Below are 19,847 nucleotides of genomic sequence, written 5' to 3'. Positions count from 1 at the left end.
TTATCATAATCCATCCAGCTTCCCAACATATTATTCATACACTGTTCAGATAAAAATCTTTAGTTTCCATTATTGAGTAAATATATTCTCAAAAACATCGACATTCATTATCATTGTTATTGACGGCTGCATAGTAAACACGGCATTATTTGTAAATGATGTTTGTGAGATTCTTACCTCAGGCTGCTTCAGTCCAACTAAATTAAGAGCATAAATAAGTGTAGGACCATGACTCTGCTGTCACGCTCCATAACGCTGATGTGTGGTCTATTTTCCTTTCAACTTCCAGGGGGAATTTGCAGGTGAGAACCTCATTTCAGAGTGCCTTAGAGCTGTATATGCATGCATGCATGCTGGACACAGTATATCAACTCTTCTTTATATTGTCCACTCCCACATCTTTAAATCATCTTCTCTATATAATGTTTTACAATATTATACTATACATTTAAAGCCCCCCCGCGCTCTTAAATAATTCACTTTGAGATTAAAATCCACATCATTTTGTTCTTCCGTTCAGTACACAGCGATTCAGTCAGCTTTTTATTCACATGTTTATTAGAGATGCTTTTAATTCTGAAAACAACAGGGTTCACTGGACTGCAGACCAAATGCAGTCAGAAATATCAATAATTTATGCGTTGCAGAGCGCTATTAAAACGATGAAAACTGAACCTGACAGCCGAAGGGCTACCTCCAAATGTTTAATGAGCCTGCACTGTCAGTGATAGCTGTTGTTGACATGGATATGCATAAATACACACACAGTATCGCAAGGCTGTTACAGGTAATTATTTGACATGGCAAGACATTTCTCATCTGTTGTCTTATAAACAATGAGCTGTCTCACACGCCCGCTATTAATCAAGACAGAGGGATTACAGTGTGGACTTTAGGTTAAGCTTTGATTTCCATACACCAGTGTTGGATACACTCCGTGGATCTATCTCTCTATTCCTTTATTACATAGCAGGCCTGGAATTTCATCATTTTATGAGTAAGGCCACTTGTCCTTTGGTGTTGTCAATTTTTTGAGTTATTATTTTGATAACAGGGCAGCAAGACCATCAAATAAAATAATGATTTTAACAGAATTAATTAATTTAACTTAAAGGTTAAAGATGATTTTATTTTTAATACATGACATAACTATCAGTAAAATAAAATTAATTAAAAAGCTGTTTATTTCACAAAATAATGCATTGGTATTTACATTTCAGAAGTCTGTTGACTTGCAAATTGTGTTGATTTGGTCATTTCTCCTTGATATTTGTGCCTAAGTAGGACACTGTTATGTCTCCGTCCAGGCGGGGCAGGAACGCAACATAAAAGTACAAATGTCGTTCCCTCCACGGTCCCGAAACCACAGTCTCAGGACTAAATTGAAGTTTAGTAAAAAGAAGATTTATTACTTCAACTCACGTTAAACCAACGATAAACTGAAACAATATAACTCAAAACAACAAACAAAATAATCTATCTGCTCAAACAAGCTGGCTAACCCTAAACAAAATATACAAGCAAAAAGACAGGCCTACTAGATCTTGCTCCCTAGGATACAGCAGAAAACAGGAGAAAAGATTATAAAAGAAACTAGCAGTTCACCCCAGAAAAATAGAAAACCACAAGTTACACAGTTTCAAAGCCAACTAAGTCCACGAATTCAAAGCTAGATCACAGATTTCAACACAAAGGTTTGGAGGCCGAGGACAGAACGAGGCTGCTGTCAAACTGCTGTCACTAGACTGCTGGGCACCGGAGCACTTTTAAACAGCAGGACATGATGGATGGACACGCTGAAGACTGAACCCACAACTACAGCAAGTCAGAGAGAGGCGGCTAAATTGGTGACAAAAATCCTCACAAGACAGACAGACACTCACTCTCACACAAAACACAAACACATTTAAATATACTGCCGGAGCCGTAACAGTACATAGTTAAACGCTTTCTTTTTTTAGTCAGTTTTAATTGTGTTTATTGTTGATTTGTCCTACTTTGCTGTGCTGTAGCCTAGAGCTAGTGTTGTAGCAATCAGCTTCGGCGGCCGCGACGCAGGGGTAACATTTGTGTCAAACTATCGTCATAAATAGCCAGCGATTCATACCATGCCCGAAAGCGAACCCAACACAGGTTATGTGCGCATCGGTTCACTTGTTGCCTGAATTTAGAATCACCACAAAAGACATTGTCTAAAAACCTTATTGACAGGACAGAGGCAGAGGAGAGACCGGCAAAATCAGCTCAGGCCACTCTGGCTGCAGGGCATTTCATTTTTTGAGGAGCAGAAGGCCAAACTGAACTGGCGTGCTGGCCATGGCCTCTGTGAAATTCCCGCCCTGCTACATCGCTTACTAAACTGAGAATTGGCCAGCTATGAATCATTATTATTATTAATAGTGTTATTGCTGTTTTACCATCTTGACCCCTACTGATACTTCCGATGGTAAAAAAGTTCCTCAGACTTTCAAATTTAAACCAGTTAACAGTCACTGCTCTTGAGGTCATTAAAGTGTAATGGTTCCCAGTGCAGATTTAACACTGGAATTATAAAACTGTGCGTTTCATCTACAGTGCAGTGGCATTTTCATCACATCTATTTTTATACTTTCATATTTTTTTTTCTCTTTGCTGCCACCCTCATAGAAAAACATTGGCTAACTTGATGGCGGTCAGCTTGTGGGCTTGATGTCACTGGCTGCTGTTATAAACAATCAAATGTTTGGCTGCACACCGTGGCTTCTCGGCCGCGGTGCCAGAATGTGTTCTGAAAGGAATGACAGAGCGATAGTCGGTGGTCGCAGCACATAAACAGGACTTGTGACAGTCCGCTGAATTTATAAGCCAGAGCTTTTAGCAGCATGGTGCTGGGAGATGTCACGCTGCTCACAGCATTCGCACTAAGAGGTTTAAAAAATATTATAACATTAAACCACAATGCTGTCAGCTATTAGGGTTGCGAAAAAAAATAATAAAAACACTTAATGTAAAAAAGGAATTTCTAATTATTAGTATGTATTAATCCAACTCTTATCATAGTTTCAAAGTGTGATCACTGTTCTTACTGAAAAGCTCTGCCAGGTGTCTCATGTTGTACATATGCATATGCTGCACCCGATTTGACTGTATCAGTCGCTATAAAGACAATACAGTAGGGGCCTACTACAACTATTACGCTGTAAATGTGAAAGTGAAACTTAAAAGCAACACGTTCTAATATGTTGTAAAACTGAATGAATCGTTACGTTTTTAACACAAACAAAAAGGCTTCTTTAGGTTCAGGCAATAAAAACATTTTTTTTAGGGAAAAACATTGTGTTTTGGCTATATGTTTCAAAAGTGAAACTTAAAGCTTGTGAAAACAGAGACAAAATACATGTTGTTAGTTTCGAATGCAAACTCCGGTCCATATGGAGTTTCACACTGTCTATACTACTGCACCTGACTTCTGCTTCTGCTCCTGTCATAATTGCTACGGTTGCTAGAGGTCGCTGTTGTGTTCTTTTATACCTTCTTCTGGTGATTTACCATGTGAATAGATGATAGAACCTACTAGTGGGCTTAGTAGGCCCCTATTGACCTGCATCTATGGGGCTTATAGCGACTGATAACGCCTATTTAATAGCCTGACAACAGACTAATGAAGACACAATATGACCGCGCTACTTTTAATGCAGTGTTTGAAATTGGGATTTATTTACTTCAAAGTTAAAGATGCATTGTTTTTTATATGAAATGTAGGTCATATGACAACGTGGCCTGTTTCACAGCAGATAATTGGTGGGATTGCTGTTGTTGATGTTCTCCAACTATTCGTATTCTTCCTCGTTTTTCGGTACTTAGCCACTTCAACACAGTTCAATGTTAAGATTATTGAGGACATAATAACTTTTAGTATTGTTTGTATCTTTCAAACTTTCCAAAATATTTAAAGTTTTTTGGTATTTTTTTCAAATGAATGGACTGAGTGTTCAGAGTCAGAGTGGGTGACATCACACACAGCAACAAGCTGTTGAACGCTCCCAAAGAGTTTCTCTTCAGCTTCCTCTTACTCCCACAATTTTCACGCTCACAACTTTTTGTTTTTTTAAAAAATAGAAGATTTTGTCCTCTTTAAAACAATATAACCATCTAACCAAACTGTCTTACACATTTTGCACTCTCAAAGTGACCGGAGTGCCGTCCAACTTCCCCATTGAGTGCAATGTTAACTGAGACCATACGTTTCTGGAGCAAAACAGAAAAAGGGACTTTTTTAGCTCACTATATTTCAAACATTTTTGACACCACAAACGCATATTTTACAGCAATGCGTTCAGCAGATTCCACTCTCTCTCATGATATAAAATATAAGCAATTGTAATCTCTGTAAAATAAACTGACTCAGGAGTCACTTAACAGTTACCATCACCATGGCAACCATTGATTGCAGGTGGGACACAGGCTCACTCAGTATTTTTTTTATTATTTGGACCAATTACCGTATGTCACTAGCCAAGACCTGTCTATATTGTTATAATGACTCTATTTAAAATCTAATATTTCTGAAACCACTTAAACAGACAGCAGCTAAAGGTCAAGTGTCCAAGATCATCATTTGAAATGAAGACTCTCTTTCCACATAAAGGAATTTGCACCAAGAGCTACACAGCAAGGTCAGCTTGTGTATTCACTCAAACTCTTCTCTTGGTTCCATGTATTAATTGCTTGACCGGTAAAAATGTATAAATGTATTTCCTCTCTCCTGTCTGATGGAGATCAGAAAGCCACAGCGGAGTGCAGGGTGTATACATTTTAAAACTTTTTACCCAAGCCTGATACATTCATTGATGCTGGTCCAAGCGCACATGGAAGAAAGAGAATGTTTTATTCAAAGAGTCTCACCTTTATAGTCATGGAGGCTGGCTGATGTGGGTATGCACTACATGTATCTTTTATATCTCCATCTCATTCTTCATCTTTTGCCATGGTATTTTCCCTTCTATTCATATCATCCAGCTGCCAGGCTCTCACGAAAAAGACTGCCTTTCTGCAGAGCTGGTAATGACATCATTACCTCATTCCTGAGCGAGCAATGGGAGATTTGGAGCACAGAAAAATATATTTTGCAAGCACATAAATTATATTTTGAAGATTGAAATTACACTCAAGCAAAAAAAAAAATTGTTAGAGCAAACAAAAATATATTCTGTGCTCAAGAAATGAGTTTGTATGTTTGCTATTATCCATTTTAACATGTAATAACATCCCCGGTCACTCAGTTTAACTCATATGCCCTCTCACAAACTCTTGCTCAGTGTGCTGGCAGACTACTATTACTACTACAGCTCACATTGACTACATTTACATGCACACTAATATTCCACTATTATTCAGATCATGACAATATTCAGATTTTAATACAGATCATGTAAACAGCGTATGCTGTGGGGACATTCACTCCAGCAAACACAGGGCTTTCATCCAGGAGACCGCTCTTTGTGTCCCGTGTGTTAAGTCTCACTTTCACTTTACAATCAGCTGTTTGTTCGTGTCCCGTGTTCGCAACATCAAGTTTCATTTTCACTGTACAAACAAAGTAATTATAAGCCCAACTATGTTGTTTTTTCCTAAACCTAACTAAGTGGTTTTGTTGCCTAAACCTAAGCAAGTGTTTTTGTTTAATTCACAACATCAAGCATGTGTTTAATGCAACCCAGAAATGACGCCAAGGGGTCTGACAAAGCGTCAGTATGTGACAAGTTGGGATGAGAATGTGTTGCGTATGGATAATAGCAAACACAGCATTGGCCAGCATTTATTGAACAAAGAATCATCTTTTGCTTACGTATAATTTCTCTTGAAAATGTGCTTGCAAAATATATTTTTCTGTGCTCCGAATTGCTTCCTCAGGAACGAGGCACAAATATAACACCATAATTACCCAGACATCCGTGCTTTCATAACAGTCTCACATTCTGCCTGCTCTCACCTTGGACATAAAACAGAGTTCACCTTCCAATTCATTACACCTCTAAACTTGCTAATGTCACTGAGGTGACACATATGTGTGAAAAGGTATTTCCATCTCAGCAGCCAACAATATAGGAACACAAAAAAAACAACAACCTTGGATTCATAGTGTTCAGAATTTGAAGCAAAGAAAAGACCTTACATTTCTGACAGCATTTGAATAGAATATAGTTTTCACACAGAGCGTGGTTCAACTGAACACAACAATTCATAACAGTCGAGTTGCAGTGTAATTCTTTTTGGTAGAGAATAAATCTGACAAATGTTTGCTTTACGGCAAACATATCATGATAAAATGTCCGCTGTTGTGTTTACTCTGAAAATGAATGACTTTGCTGATGAGTGTGTTGGTGCTTGAGCTTCAATGCATTCCTATGTGTGTGTGTGTTACAGTTCCACTGATGCTCCTTGTGTGGTTTATGGAGTTACAATGCGGCTGCTTTAATACTCACCGTCTGCATGACTTAGTCCCAGTGTCTCCTATCAGCCAACAGAGATGAATCAGGGCTTGCCGGGTGCTTGCCGAGGCACTAACTGTGCCGGGTATTCTGATTCTCAATACATTTACCCAGTTTACAAGCTGTAGCAGTTATTCTAATTTAAATCCCTCATCCTATGGGTGAAGAAACATAAGATTTTCTGACATCTTTGTTCGGCTGAGTCAGGCCCTCTGTGCTGCAGCTGATATGGAAAAAAGGCTTGCCTACAGTGTTTAGGTACACCAGTGAATAAAGGACGGTTTTGAGAAAACATCACGCTTTCATGCTCCATGTTCTTTTAAAAAAAGTGACAATGAAAAGCAAATACTGCTGTCAGACTTGAACAGCTATACTGTTTTTTTCTCATATTTTAAATCTTTGGTTCCGGTTTCAGTCTTTTCATACTATCAGTGCACCCTGTGTGCTTTTAGACGCAAGATATAATCAGGAACAATTTAGCATTTCAGCAGCTGCTTAAAGGAATACTTCACCCACCAAATGACCATTTGTATGTCAATTACTCACCTTGTGTTACCTTGAATTTTCAGAATGGTAAATTCACCACTAATCAAATACATTTGTAATGTGGTAACTGCTCTCTGTGTTAATGCAGCAGGATTTAGTGCACCACAAAGGATCTCTGGAGCTGCATCAAACAACAATTAAGCATCTTCCATAAAGACTTCTCTAGTAACCTATACAAAAAGATGATAGTTTGTTGGCGGAAGTCCATGTTGTGCTGGTGACTGATGACTGCATGTTTCAATGTGTGCCCCTATTTTACTGATAAACAGCCACTTGTGCCCTCAGAAGAGCTCTTCAGTATCTGTTACACTTCCAGGATGGCAGAGGAGGAGTCACGCTCCGGGGTGGCCTCCGCTCCTCAGACGTGATTCATCTTGGACATTTTCAAAATTTCAAAGGCGCACACCGCAATAATTCAAATGAGAGCCAATGAGAGCCCTTGTTACATTCAACAGTGGATTAGCAATGTTTCACCACAACAATGCCTCAAAATGCTGTGTATTTCAAATGAATATGGTAAGTAAGAAAAGTAAATAGGGAACCATTTGGCAAATCAAAATAACCAAAAAAATGACCTTGCAACTAGAGAGGTGCACTCTTTTTACTGAGTCGTGTTCATCTTAAGTTAGGCTGGGGAAAACATTCAGCAAACAGTTTCTAAAGGCTTTCTACTCGGCTGTGAGAGACTCCCTGAATTATGTTTGTGAGTCATTTTCTGATGCCTGAAGGCCACTAACGGTTGAAACCCTGAACTGTACCGCCTCCTCAATGACCCTGGAAAGATTCTTAAACTATCAGGGTCTGAGGAACGATGTTACGGTCAGATCAATGCAAATTGAAGTGCTGGCTGGGTGTCTATGGGCATATTGAGACAATGGACACACAGACTTCATAGTTGTTAAGTTTCTTTTTGTAGTCATTTTGAGTCTCTTTGTAGTCATTTAGAGTATCTTTGTAGTTGTTTTGCGTCTCTGGGGTCATTTTGAATATTTTTAAAGTAATTTTGAGAGTCTGTGTAGTCATTTTGAGTCTCTTTGTGGTCATCTTTAGTCTCTTTGTAGTTGTTTTGCCCCTTTTCATAGTCATTGTGAGTCTCTTTGTGGTCATTGTGGGTCTTTTCATAGTCATTGTGAGTCTCTTTGTGGTCATTTTGGGTCTTTTCATAGTCATTGTCAGTCACTTTGTGGTTATTTTGGGTCTTTTCATAGTCATTGTCAGTCACTTTGTGGTCATTTTGAGTCTCTTTGTAGTCATTTTATGTTTCTTTGTGGTCAATTATGGTCTCCTCCAAGTTGGTGTGTGTCTACTTGAGTGGCATTGTGTAGGTGAAGGTCAGGAGTGGCCCCTGACACTTTGGGTCCCTGTAATCCATCCGTGGCTGTGACTACGAGTGCACTGCATTACCTTTGCAAATCTACTTTGACTTGGATAACCGTGGGATGAGCACATATCAAAGCTGGGAGAGGTCAAGACCTTCAGTTTGAAACATGTTTCTTCTCCTCTGGTTGCTCTGTAGAATTGGAAACTGTAATAAGAGAAAGCTAACACTGTTCCATGTTACAGCATATTTTACTGCATGATTAATTACTTGTTGGTCATAAAAACATGTCTACTCAGACATACGATGTCAGCATGAAGCTGGTTTAATTGGGATGCTTTTGACCTGTGTGCCCAGTGGTGTGTAATAATGCAAAGATAAGAGAGAACCTGCATATTTCATGTGTACAGTACTACAGGGAACAGACTGTGCAAACATGCTACGACCACATTATTTTTTTAATTGAGTAATGAAGTAAACGCCTTACACAATTCAGTTCGAAGCCACAAAACAGCAGTGCAGGTTATACGACCATGACTTTGTTGTGAAATCATTTTTATTCACTAAATAAAAATCATATACTGACTCGTTAGATCCAGCTCAAAAAGTGCACACTGAAATTTATGCGTTGCACAAAACCGAACGTGCTAAAATACACCGAATGTACAATTATGGGTGTGATCCTGCTATTGAGCTGCAGCCCCACAATCCCGCTTGTCTCTTAAAAATCTCTCTGCCTGGTTTATTTCTCTTCATCTCCTGCTTTGGAAGGCAAAATCAATACGGCATGATGGCTTTCACCTGACTTTCATCTCATCAGTGACAAAGACAAAATATCCTTATTGTATGTACTCTGTGCAAATATGTAACAATAACTCAACCCTGGAGCATCATGTGAAGGCAAGTCATAGCAGCATCTCTCTATACAGTACATACAGTATATGTGTAACATAGAGTTGTTTCATCGATCAATATCATACAATACTCTGCTTCCAAGCAAATTGGTTTCTGGTATGATTTGTACATGTGTTCTCTTAACCATGCCTTTTTTGGGATTCCGCCAAAGTTAACGCGATAATAACGTGTTAACTCAAATTTTAGGTTGTAGAGGGCTCAGTTTTAAAGCTAGAGTGAAGATACTGGCATCATATGAAACTAGAAAACCTAAGGAATCCATTGGTATCCAATTGTCGTGAAGGAGGCTAAATAACGCTCCAAAGTTATGCTAAATTTTGGCGGGGAAAAGCCATTTTCAAAGGGGTCCCTTGACCTCTGACCTCAAGATATATGAATGAAAATGGGTTCTATGGGTACCCAAGAGTCTCCCCTTTACAGCCATGCCCACTTTATGATAATCACATGCAGTTTGGGGCAAGTCATAGTCAAGTCAACACACTGACACACTGACAGCTGTTGTTGCCTGTCTTGCTTGAGTTTGCCATGTTATGATTTGAGCATATTTTTTATACTAAATGCAGTACCTGTGAGGGTTTCTGGGTAATATTTGTCATTGTTTTGTGTTATTAATTGATTTCCAATATAAATATATACATACTTTTGCATAAACCAAGCATATTTGCCCATTCCCATGTTGATAAGAGTTTTAAATACTTGACAAATCTCCCTTTAAGATACATTTTGAGCAGATAAAAAAAAAGATGTGATTAATTTACGTTTAAATATTTGAATCGATTGACAGCCCTACTTTTTTTCTTTACTTTTTTTTGGAAGGAGGGTTGCTTTAGAGTTTAGAATAACTGTGTTGTGTGTTATGAAAGTAATACATATCACAGCAATGTCCACAGGAAAAGGTGATATTAGCAATAAACATTCTGCTCGTGTGTTTCTTAAGATAGAGAGTAAAGATGGTGGGTAAGAAATCATACCAAACAATCTCTCCTCTGTGTGGGAGCTAAAAGGTCCTGCGATTTCAGTATAATAGTCACCTCTTTCGATCACAATGTCGCTTAAGCTTCCTGCTATTTGTGATTGCGACCTCAGCTTGAATAAGCAAAGGCTTAGATTAGATGTGCAATTATGTTTCCATCATCTCAGACAAATCCCAATGATTTGCCCTAAAAAATGGTGTTGCTGTTATATACCGTCATTATGTTCTATTTAAGACTATCGCTGTTCTTTACACTCTGTGAGCAGTAAAATGTCTCTCTCCACAACACAATCGGAAAAGAAATACACCAGTCCTTATACTTTACTTCACTGGTTAATTTCAGAAGTGATTTCAGGATCTTAGTCTTTGCTTTCAAAGCTCAGAATGAGCCTGGTTACATTTCAGATGTTGTGACTGCACACGCCTCTGAACATAATCCAGGAAGTGATTATGTTTGTCACCACAACGTAATTGGGGGAAAACAATTTAGTAGGCTACTGTAACTTTTTGGAGGCAGAGTTGCCAAATGTGCTGGTTTACTGCCAAAGTCAGTTTCTGATGTTTGTCTGACATGACATGACAGCTTGTGCACTGCACAAGTAATAAATCTGACCAGGTCAGTGTATTTTTTGTTCAGTGCAGGAAAGCTTTCCATATCGCAAGTTAGGAAATATAATTATTTACAAAAAAATGATTTTCTCTTGTGGGCATTTCCACAAGGAGGTTGGATGTCACAGGTCAAGGTCAGCGTCAGGTAACAGCACCAAAAGGGCTGGTGGAAAATCCATGTTTTACCCAGTGGGCAAACTTCGGGTCTGAAAGGTGAAGACAATGCTGAAGTGCCTTAAACTTGCATTATTTCTAACAGCCAGCAGGGGGCGACTCCTCTGTCTGCAAAAAGAAGTCTGATTGTATAGAAGTCTATGAGAAAATGAGCCTACTTCTCTCTTGATTTATTACCTCAGTAAATATTGTAAACATGAGTTTATGGTCTCAGTCGCTAGTTTCAAGTCTTCTTCAATACAGCATGATGTTCATTTAGTAAATGATGGTCCCATTTAGAGTCAAATAGACCATAAAGCAGGGGATGCTTTAGGGCGTGGCTATCTTGTGATTGACAGGCCACTACCACGGCGTTGTCCGGTCTGGGAGTTGTCAGTGTTTTCGTCCTACAACTTTAACCCTTTCACAGTGCGTTTGGTTGCTCTTAGCTCCACCCTCTCGTGTTACTTTTGGTTGCAAAAAAACGAGATGGCGACAATGCCAGACAGGCAAAATGCCAAACTCGAGGCTTCAAAACAGCAGTCCACAAACCAATGGGTGACGTCACGGTGACTACGTCCACTTCTTATATACAGTCTGTTGTAGGATGCAGGATGGGCTTCTAAACACTGGAAATCATTTCTCATACTTCCATTCACAATGTCTATATGTCAGTTTTCACTAAAGAAAAAGTTCTACATTTTGTGAAATACGCTTATTTACTTTCTTGCAGAGAGTTAGATGAGAAGATTGATATCATCTGTGCAGTAAACATCAAGTTGCCGCCAGCAGATGGTTAGCTTAGAAATAGTTCGGCACTTAACTCCCCCTTACAAACCACAACGTGTCATTTTTACTTTTTGGTTTTTGTATGGATTAAACAAAGGAGATATACCGTGTTAATTAGTGAGCTGTAGAGGTGCTGTGTTACCTATAGACAGAGTCAAGCTAGCCTCTGTTTCCAGTCTTTATGCTAAGCCAAACTAACTGGCAGCTGGCTCCAGCTACATGTTGTACACACATGAGAGTGGTATCAGTCTTCTCTCTGCAAGAAAGCGAATAAGCATATTTCCCAAAATGTTGAACTATTTCTTTTTGCTAAAATAATAATAAAATATGTCCAACCTTGAGGACTTTTCACCACTTAACCAGCAGGCTTTGTTCTATGAAAGGTTTACCAGATTTAAGGATTAAACATTTTTAACATTCTCCAAACTATTCCTCTTTAGCAGCAAGAGGTAAAAGCTGTTCAAACTACAGCAACGACCATGGAGTTGTTTTCAAGGTTTGAGTGGAAACCTGCTGTTTATTTGAATCTGGTATTGCAAAGCATGAAAGATACCCAACTAGTTAAGTGTGATATTCACAATTGGATTTATTCAGTTAAAACAACATTAAAATGAATGATGTAAAATATTCATTCCCAGCTTGCTGGCTCAGTTTTGAACAGGATGGAGACTGTAATGGCCTTCACTGTGGTCTGGATATTGTAGGATGGCTGCAGCTTTCAGCCCCCACTAGAATTAACAGTTCGATTATTTTGCTTGGCTATGAAGCAACCTTGGTCCATAATGGAAAATGCGTAGAGGCTATGAGCACTGTAGAAGTCTCAGGTCATGGCACTGGCATTCTTGCTGTACGAGAGTCACAGTTTTTATGCTTCTCGTTGTAAGAATAGCCTTGAGATGTCACTCACCTTTCAATAAGTCTGTTAGAGTCTCTTATTGAATATATACAGTATGTGTATGATGTCTCTTCCGCTTGTGGTTATAAATGCATCTTTTTTCCCTGCTTTCCTTCATTTTTTATTTCATGAAAAACCCTTTGAGTATTCACCACTGTATATAGTGTATGTGCTACATGGAAATGCTTTGACAATGCCATTGTCAGCCCTGCCAAATGCAACATAAAAAGTTTTTTATTTTTCAGTAGCACAATATGAAGAGCATGTCTAATCTAAATCCAACTTGAAGCTGCAGGCGTGCTGTGTATACTTCACACTATACAGTATATGTACACAGTATTTCCAACATATTGATTACGGATGCCATATTTAAACTTGTACAGAAGAGCTACACTAAACAGTCACTCAACATCACATGCCAAGGCCAAATAGTACATTTTTGGGAGCAGAAGACTGATGGTTTAACAGAAGTGTGGTGAGGAATCTATTACTGTCAGGATGCCACAGTCATCCCTCAGCAGACGGGAAGGACTGTGACTTCACCTCTACGTTTTTTAAAGCTTTGTAATAATATCTTTGCTCTGGAATTTCACAGCAATTCATACCCTTACATAACTCAAGCAACACTTACACAAGGGTGTGACCACACAGGCTTAAATGCTGAATAATCCCTACTGATCAAGCTTCTCAGATGAACTCAGAGTTTTTGCAAACACATCTTTGGAGACATGACGCCGTGTGAGTCAGCAGAACCTGCATTTCGTTTAGATTTAGATTTTTCTGAAGAGGCTATCTAACTAGACTAGAATACAAATAAAGACGCTGATCTAGCTGTCTCCTAGACTGTATATAAGAAGTTGACGTAGTCACTGTGACGTCACCCATTGGTTTGTGAACTGCCGTTTTGAAGCCTCGAGTTCGACATTTTGGTCATTGCCATCTTTGTTTTGATCGTTGCCATCTTTGTTTTGGGCTGTTTCCATCTTTGTTTTGCCCGTTGCCATCTTGCCATTTTTGTTTTTGCCCGTTGCCATCTTTGTTTTTGGCCTTCACCATCTTGGCTATTTGCAACCAGAAGTGACATGAGAGGGTGGAGCTAAGTACAACCAAACGCTTATTAAGACATTTTTAGGCGACCAAAATGTTACAATTAACTTTCATGAACTGAAAACACACTGTCAAAGGGTTAAAGTTGTAAGACGAAAACACGGACAACACCCACACCGGACAACGCCATGGTAGCAACCTGTCAATCACAAGATAGCATCCCCTGCTTTATGGTCTATTTGACTCTAAATGGGACCATCATTTACTAAATGAACATCATGCTGTATTGAAGAAGATTTGAAACTAGTGATTGAGACCATAAACTCATGTTTACAATGTTTACTGAGGTAATAAATCAAGTGAGAAGTAGACTCATTTTCTCATAGGCTTCTATACAATCAAACTTCTTTTTGCAACCAGAGGAGTCGCCCCCTGCTGGCTATTAGAAAGAATGCAAGTTTGAGGCACTTCAGCATTGGCTTCACTATTCAGACCCAGAGTTTCCCACTGAGCTGTCTATATTAGCCTATAACATGACCGTAATGTTGATGTTGACAAGCTGAATAAATTCATACCACCTCCTCTTTGTGGTTGCCTTATAAGCTAAAAGTAACTAGGCTTACATATTTGGACAAAACTGTGATTTTTTACATAATTTCTGTGAAAAAAAGATAAATGATCTGTAATGACAAAAAGGAGCTAATCACAAATTTATCATTGAAACCCATCTGTTTCCTGTCCATGTCTCATTAATCTGTTTGATGATCTGACTGAAATGGCCATATTGACCTAATGAGTTATCGTTTTAATTGTGCGTCCCCACTGCTCATTAGATCGCATGGTCCAAATGTGAAATAATTATTTCAATGTATCCTCAACATTATATCCTTACAAGGTCTCTGCTATTCTCTTAACATAATTCATGTTAAAAAAAAAATAAATAAATGAAGATGACAGAAGGGAACTGGATCAAACAAAAGCTGTTGGGTAGATTTATCCCAAATATATTCAAATCTACTTTATTTTTTCCGACTATTATTGATTCTTCCGTGCCTCATTGGGTGATATTGAAAAAAAGAACTCCTTTATACGTTGGAAAATGGGAGTCTTGAAAAAGAGTAATTACCTAGTGATGTCAAATTTAATGTCATTGCTTCAGTGTGAGCTATTCTCCTCCGTAGGGAGCATTATCTCTCCTTCCCATTCATCATTGTGTGTCTGAGTCACGTTGTCTGTTGTTTGTCTCATCACCACTCCTTAGTCTAAAGCAACTTTGAGTTCTTGAAAAACGCTATTCAAATTAAAAGTATTATTATTATTTTCAGCAATTTTGTATTGAGAGAAAAAAATATTAAAATACGTATTGCCGTAAAATTAAATTGATATATTAATTATGTAGGATTTTACATATACATAATTGCAAAAGACTCAGAACCATGAAAAGTGAGTCAGTAAAGAGCTTCTCCTGTTGCTTACCTAATGTGTCTTTGGAGAGGTTTTGCTAATTACATTTTTGAAAATGCCAATATTCTTCATGTTTGTGTGAGTTTTATTGAATATCTGCTATATTTTCTCAAAAAATAAATAAATAAGAAGTTATTTAATATTAAGTGAATTCCTCCTCCCTACTCTGCCATTCCTTACAAAAACAAACAGTTTTGTAGAGGCTTTTTCATGTCTTTCCGCAGCCAGTCTGAGTCCCTAGAGCCGCTGGTGCATAAACGGGCAAAAGAAAGCTGAGAGCTGCATGCAGACCGAACACTCGCACTTTCTCTCTCTCTCTCTCTCTCTCTCTTTCCCCATTGCAGAGTTCCACAGTCATTATGCCACACTCCAGGGAGTCTCGTTAAAAACATTCTGGAGATGCAAACTTTCATTCCATTTGCAAGTTATCAGAGCAGTTTGTCACAGCCAAAGTGTTGTGATGTAGCTTTGGTGTTCCCATGAGGTCTCTGTCAAAGTGCCCACCCCTTCCCTTTCACGTCTTGCACAGCTCTGACTGAATGCACTTACTGTACCCACCAGCAGTGGCCTGTTTAGCCGTGATGACAATGATTAGATGTATGAATAATCAGTGGAAACTCTTGAATAAGCAGCTGGAGAAGGTGAGCTAGTGATAATGAGTGCTCTTCAAGACTCCTTTTAAGAGATTTTTTCCTGTGGATACGGAGCCAGAGACGAGCACGTACCCGTTAAACAGCAACCCTTGAGTAAATCATTCTTTATCAATGTAGGCCATCCATCCCTTTGCTCCCAGTCGTTTGTACACAGCTATGAGACCTGGGCCACTGGAGAGGGAAAAAGGACAAGCCAGGAAAGTAATGATGTTTGTGATGAGCCCCAGTGTTGACTCAAGTCTAGCTGCTAAATCCCCCAGACTCTCACAGCCAGGCCATTACACACACTCAGTGTGGTCCCCATAAGCCGGCAGAGGGGCTTTAAGGGGGCGAGGATGCTCTTATTTCAGGCTGTTGTGACCGCCAGATCAATGATCCCTGTCTGCACAACTTGCACGTTTCATCCTTTCAATTATAACTCATCCAATGTTGTAGTGCACACCTTTATGAATCAGCTGTCTGCTGTCTTGTTTTTTTAATTAAAGGAAAGCAAAGCCATTTTCTTGCAGCATCTCTGGCTTCAACCCCTCAGTTGGATGACCTTTGGAGGAGCACAATAGCCACAGTTGGGCGTTTTGAAATTATCTTCCACTCACTGTTCAGATTCCTGTTGATGTTGATGTTGATTAAAGGAACAATGTGTAGGATCTGGAGGTATCTAGCTGTGAAGTTGTAGATTTAGGATTGCTACAGTAGCCGATGCAAACACTCAAATGGCTCTCTCTAGAGCGAGTTGTTAGAGTAGAGTGCTTAGAGTGTATGTGTACTTGGAAGTGAATGGTGAAGCAAGAGAGAGAGAGAGCAGCGGCAACGACGGGAGCGAGTAACGTTATTGACTCCGGCACAAGCAGGAAAAGTTAACAGAGTTTGGTTTGTCCGTTCTGGGCTAACATGGTGGTGCAATATGGCACACTCCGTAGAGAGGACCTGCTCCCTATGTAGATATAAACGGCTCATTCTAAGCTAACGAAAACACAACAATTCTTATTATTAGGTGATTATACACTAATGAAAATATACTTATTAATATTATATTCCATTTCTGCCAATGGATCCCCCTAAATGTTACACACTGGTCCTTTAAAAGAAACATATATCTGACATTACTGGGACCAGCAGACAGCTTTTTGAGACAGAAAAAAAGTGAAATACAAATAAAAAAGTAGGGATAAAGTCACGATTATCTGAGTTGAGGTATTCAGGTGGTTGAAATTAGTAGTAGTAGCCTTTTCGGTGTATTACAACACACCCACTCTTGTAGCAGCTGCACCTATATGTCTCTGGCCCTGTGCCCTCTTTACCCAACACAATAAATGTGTTGTTAACAAGTTGCTTTCCTGTCTGGCTCCATCCAGTTTGGCATAACGGATGGGATTCTAACTCACTCTCTGTGGAAAGGTTTGATTAGAATTTATCCTGCCAGCATTGTCTGCCAAACCAACAAATGTGAAAACTACATGGATGAACTAAAAAACACCCACTTGTGCACTATCCACTGTACTGCCTGTACATTAGATACTGTTATTTGAGCATTTTTTGGGCTGGGCGATGTGGAGAAAATCAAATATCATGATATTTTTTACCAAATACCTCAATATCAATATTGTGACAATATTATAGGGTTGACTCTTGGTGCTTTCACAAAATATTTACACAATTAGATTTTTGATAAATAATCATCAGTAATGTGGATATAATGAATAAGTGGGTAAAGGAAAATAATAGAACAGCTAGAACAGTCTGGTAAGTTCAGAAAATGACATCACTTTACTGTAATGCAGCATTTATTACCAGGAAAAGACAACACTCATGCCCTATTATAATATCCAAAATCTAAAATAATATCTAGTCTCATATAATGATATCAATATAATATCGATATACTGCCCAGCACTAGCATTTATTATGATTATTACCTTCATTTTATAAAGGTACTGACTTAGCTGTACAATCATTTGTGCAATACTGTCATTAATACTGCATTTATACTGCACATTCAAGAAATATTCTTATTCATTTTTAATTCATACCATTCTGGCATTTATATTTAACACAATTAATAGAACCCACTTCTCAGCATTTTGTACTCATTTATAAGCATTTTGTATTTACTTTTTATATATATTGCATGTCTTAATGCAAATATTTGTATATATTTCATATTTCTTATATTCTCATTTTCTTATTTTTAATTTTAGTAGTTATATTTCTTTACATATATTTATATTGTAGCATTATGTACATACAGATTTACATGTTACTTACTCCTTTATTTTAATTTTCTTACATTTCTTATGCAAGAGCAACTGCAACACCCCAATTTCAATAAAGTATTTCTGATTCAGATTTTCACAAAGTAAAACCATAACAAATTATGTCCAAGGCTAATAAAAGCCAGAGGTTAAGGTATTATAGAGACCGTACTTTCAGTCAGGCAGTAGCCACGGTCTAAACGGTTCAAACCTAGTTGTCATCTTTAATTAAGCTGCCTCTGAAACAGGAGTATGATGAATAACCTTGAGGCCACAACATTAAAAAGGCAGCTGTGAGCAACCTGCCTCCAGGAGACAAAGCTGCTGAGGGTAGCAGTGTTACCTCCAGGGACAAAGACCAACACCAGCTGACAGACAACCGCGGCTGTCAGCCTGTAACCCAAAAAAAACCTCCTCAGCCCTCTTGGTTTTAAGAGCTTAGCGGCTACTTCCTGTCACAGAGGTGCTCAGCTGTCCATAATATGACTACATTGAGTCAGGAGGCTGCACTGCTTTAGGATGTTGGGCAGAAGTTGATCCGAGGACAAATTGGCAGCATTTAGTGAGTCAACATGTTGATCCTCATTTCCATATTTCACCTGGGTGCTAAGCCCGGCATTAGAGTGGTCTTTCATAAATACAAAAGCAGCAGAGCGGAAAAAAACACTGGCCTGCGACAAAATGCTGTTTGAAATGCAAAGCAAACAGATATCGCTTACAATTTGCCCAAAACAAAAAAACAGTGCATCTTTTGTGCTCAGCACATCATGGCATGGTCGGAGGCGGGTAGTGTTTTTTTTTTTTTTTTGTCGGAAAGCAGAGTAATTATCTCAAGTCTTTCTCTTCTCATTCAAACGAACCATTGCCCCGTCTCCCTCTGTTTTCTGACAGCATTATTCAGATGAGTTGTGCATTGCAGTCTGAGTCGTGTTTACTGACCAAAGCCGCAGTGTGAAATCCAGAATAATTGCTCTCAACAAACTCCCCTGGCATTCCCTGGCACATTGTGCTGGGCTGTTCAGTTCAAGCAGGAAGTCCAACTGAGACACTATTTTTTCCAAAAATAAAACAAGTTCTGTTCTCCTATTTTTCTCTGACACACATTTCACATCATTGAAAAAGATTATTACAAAAATAAAACAATTTTTCTTTTGTTATGAATGCCGCAGGATAATGAGATAAAAACATGTATAAGAAGTCACAGAAGGGGATGCAGACACCTACGGCCTCCCTCTCACTAAAGAGACAAGTCTGTCTCGCTCAGTATGTTCAGTGCCACCAATTCTCACACCCTGAGACGCAACTGTGAAAAAGGCAAGCCTTGGGATAGCTACTGTATATACAGCAGTATATGTAATTGCTTAAAAATGGGAGCAGAACAAACAGATGTGTCAGGGGCGCAGTGTGCACATGCAGCTCATTATACCAGACCTTTCATCAGTACGCGGCGATGCTCGGTGGCTGTACAAAATGACATGCAGGGAGGAGCTCTCTGTGTGAGGTGTGAAGTGAGGCATTGCTGGTAACAAGCAGATAACAGTCCCACCAAAACGCTATTGCCAGTGGAAAGGGGATGAGGAGCATCATTGCCATTCAGCGCTGCACACACTCAAGTGTGGGCACGCTCTCACACCCAAATCTCAAAAGCAGCCGCGTTTTTTCCCCCCCTTTCCCTGCACGTCACTCTGCCAAATTGTTTCATGTTCTTTAGAGTGACTAAATAAAACCAAAAGGCAAACAGATCCTCCTGGGACAGAGAGGCA

Source organism: Sebastes umbrosus, chromosome 13 (assembly GCF_015220745.1).
Source record: "Sebastes umbrosus isolate fSebUmb1 chromosome 13, fSebUmb1.pri, whole genome shotgun sequence".
Classification (NCBI taxonomy): Eukaryota; Metazoa; Chordata; class Actinopteri; order Perciformes; family Sebastidae; genus Sebastes; species Sebastes umbrosus.
This window is presented reverse-complemented; position numbering follows the sequence as displayed.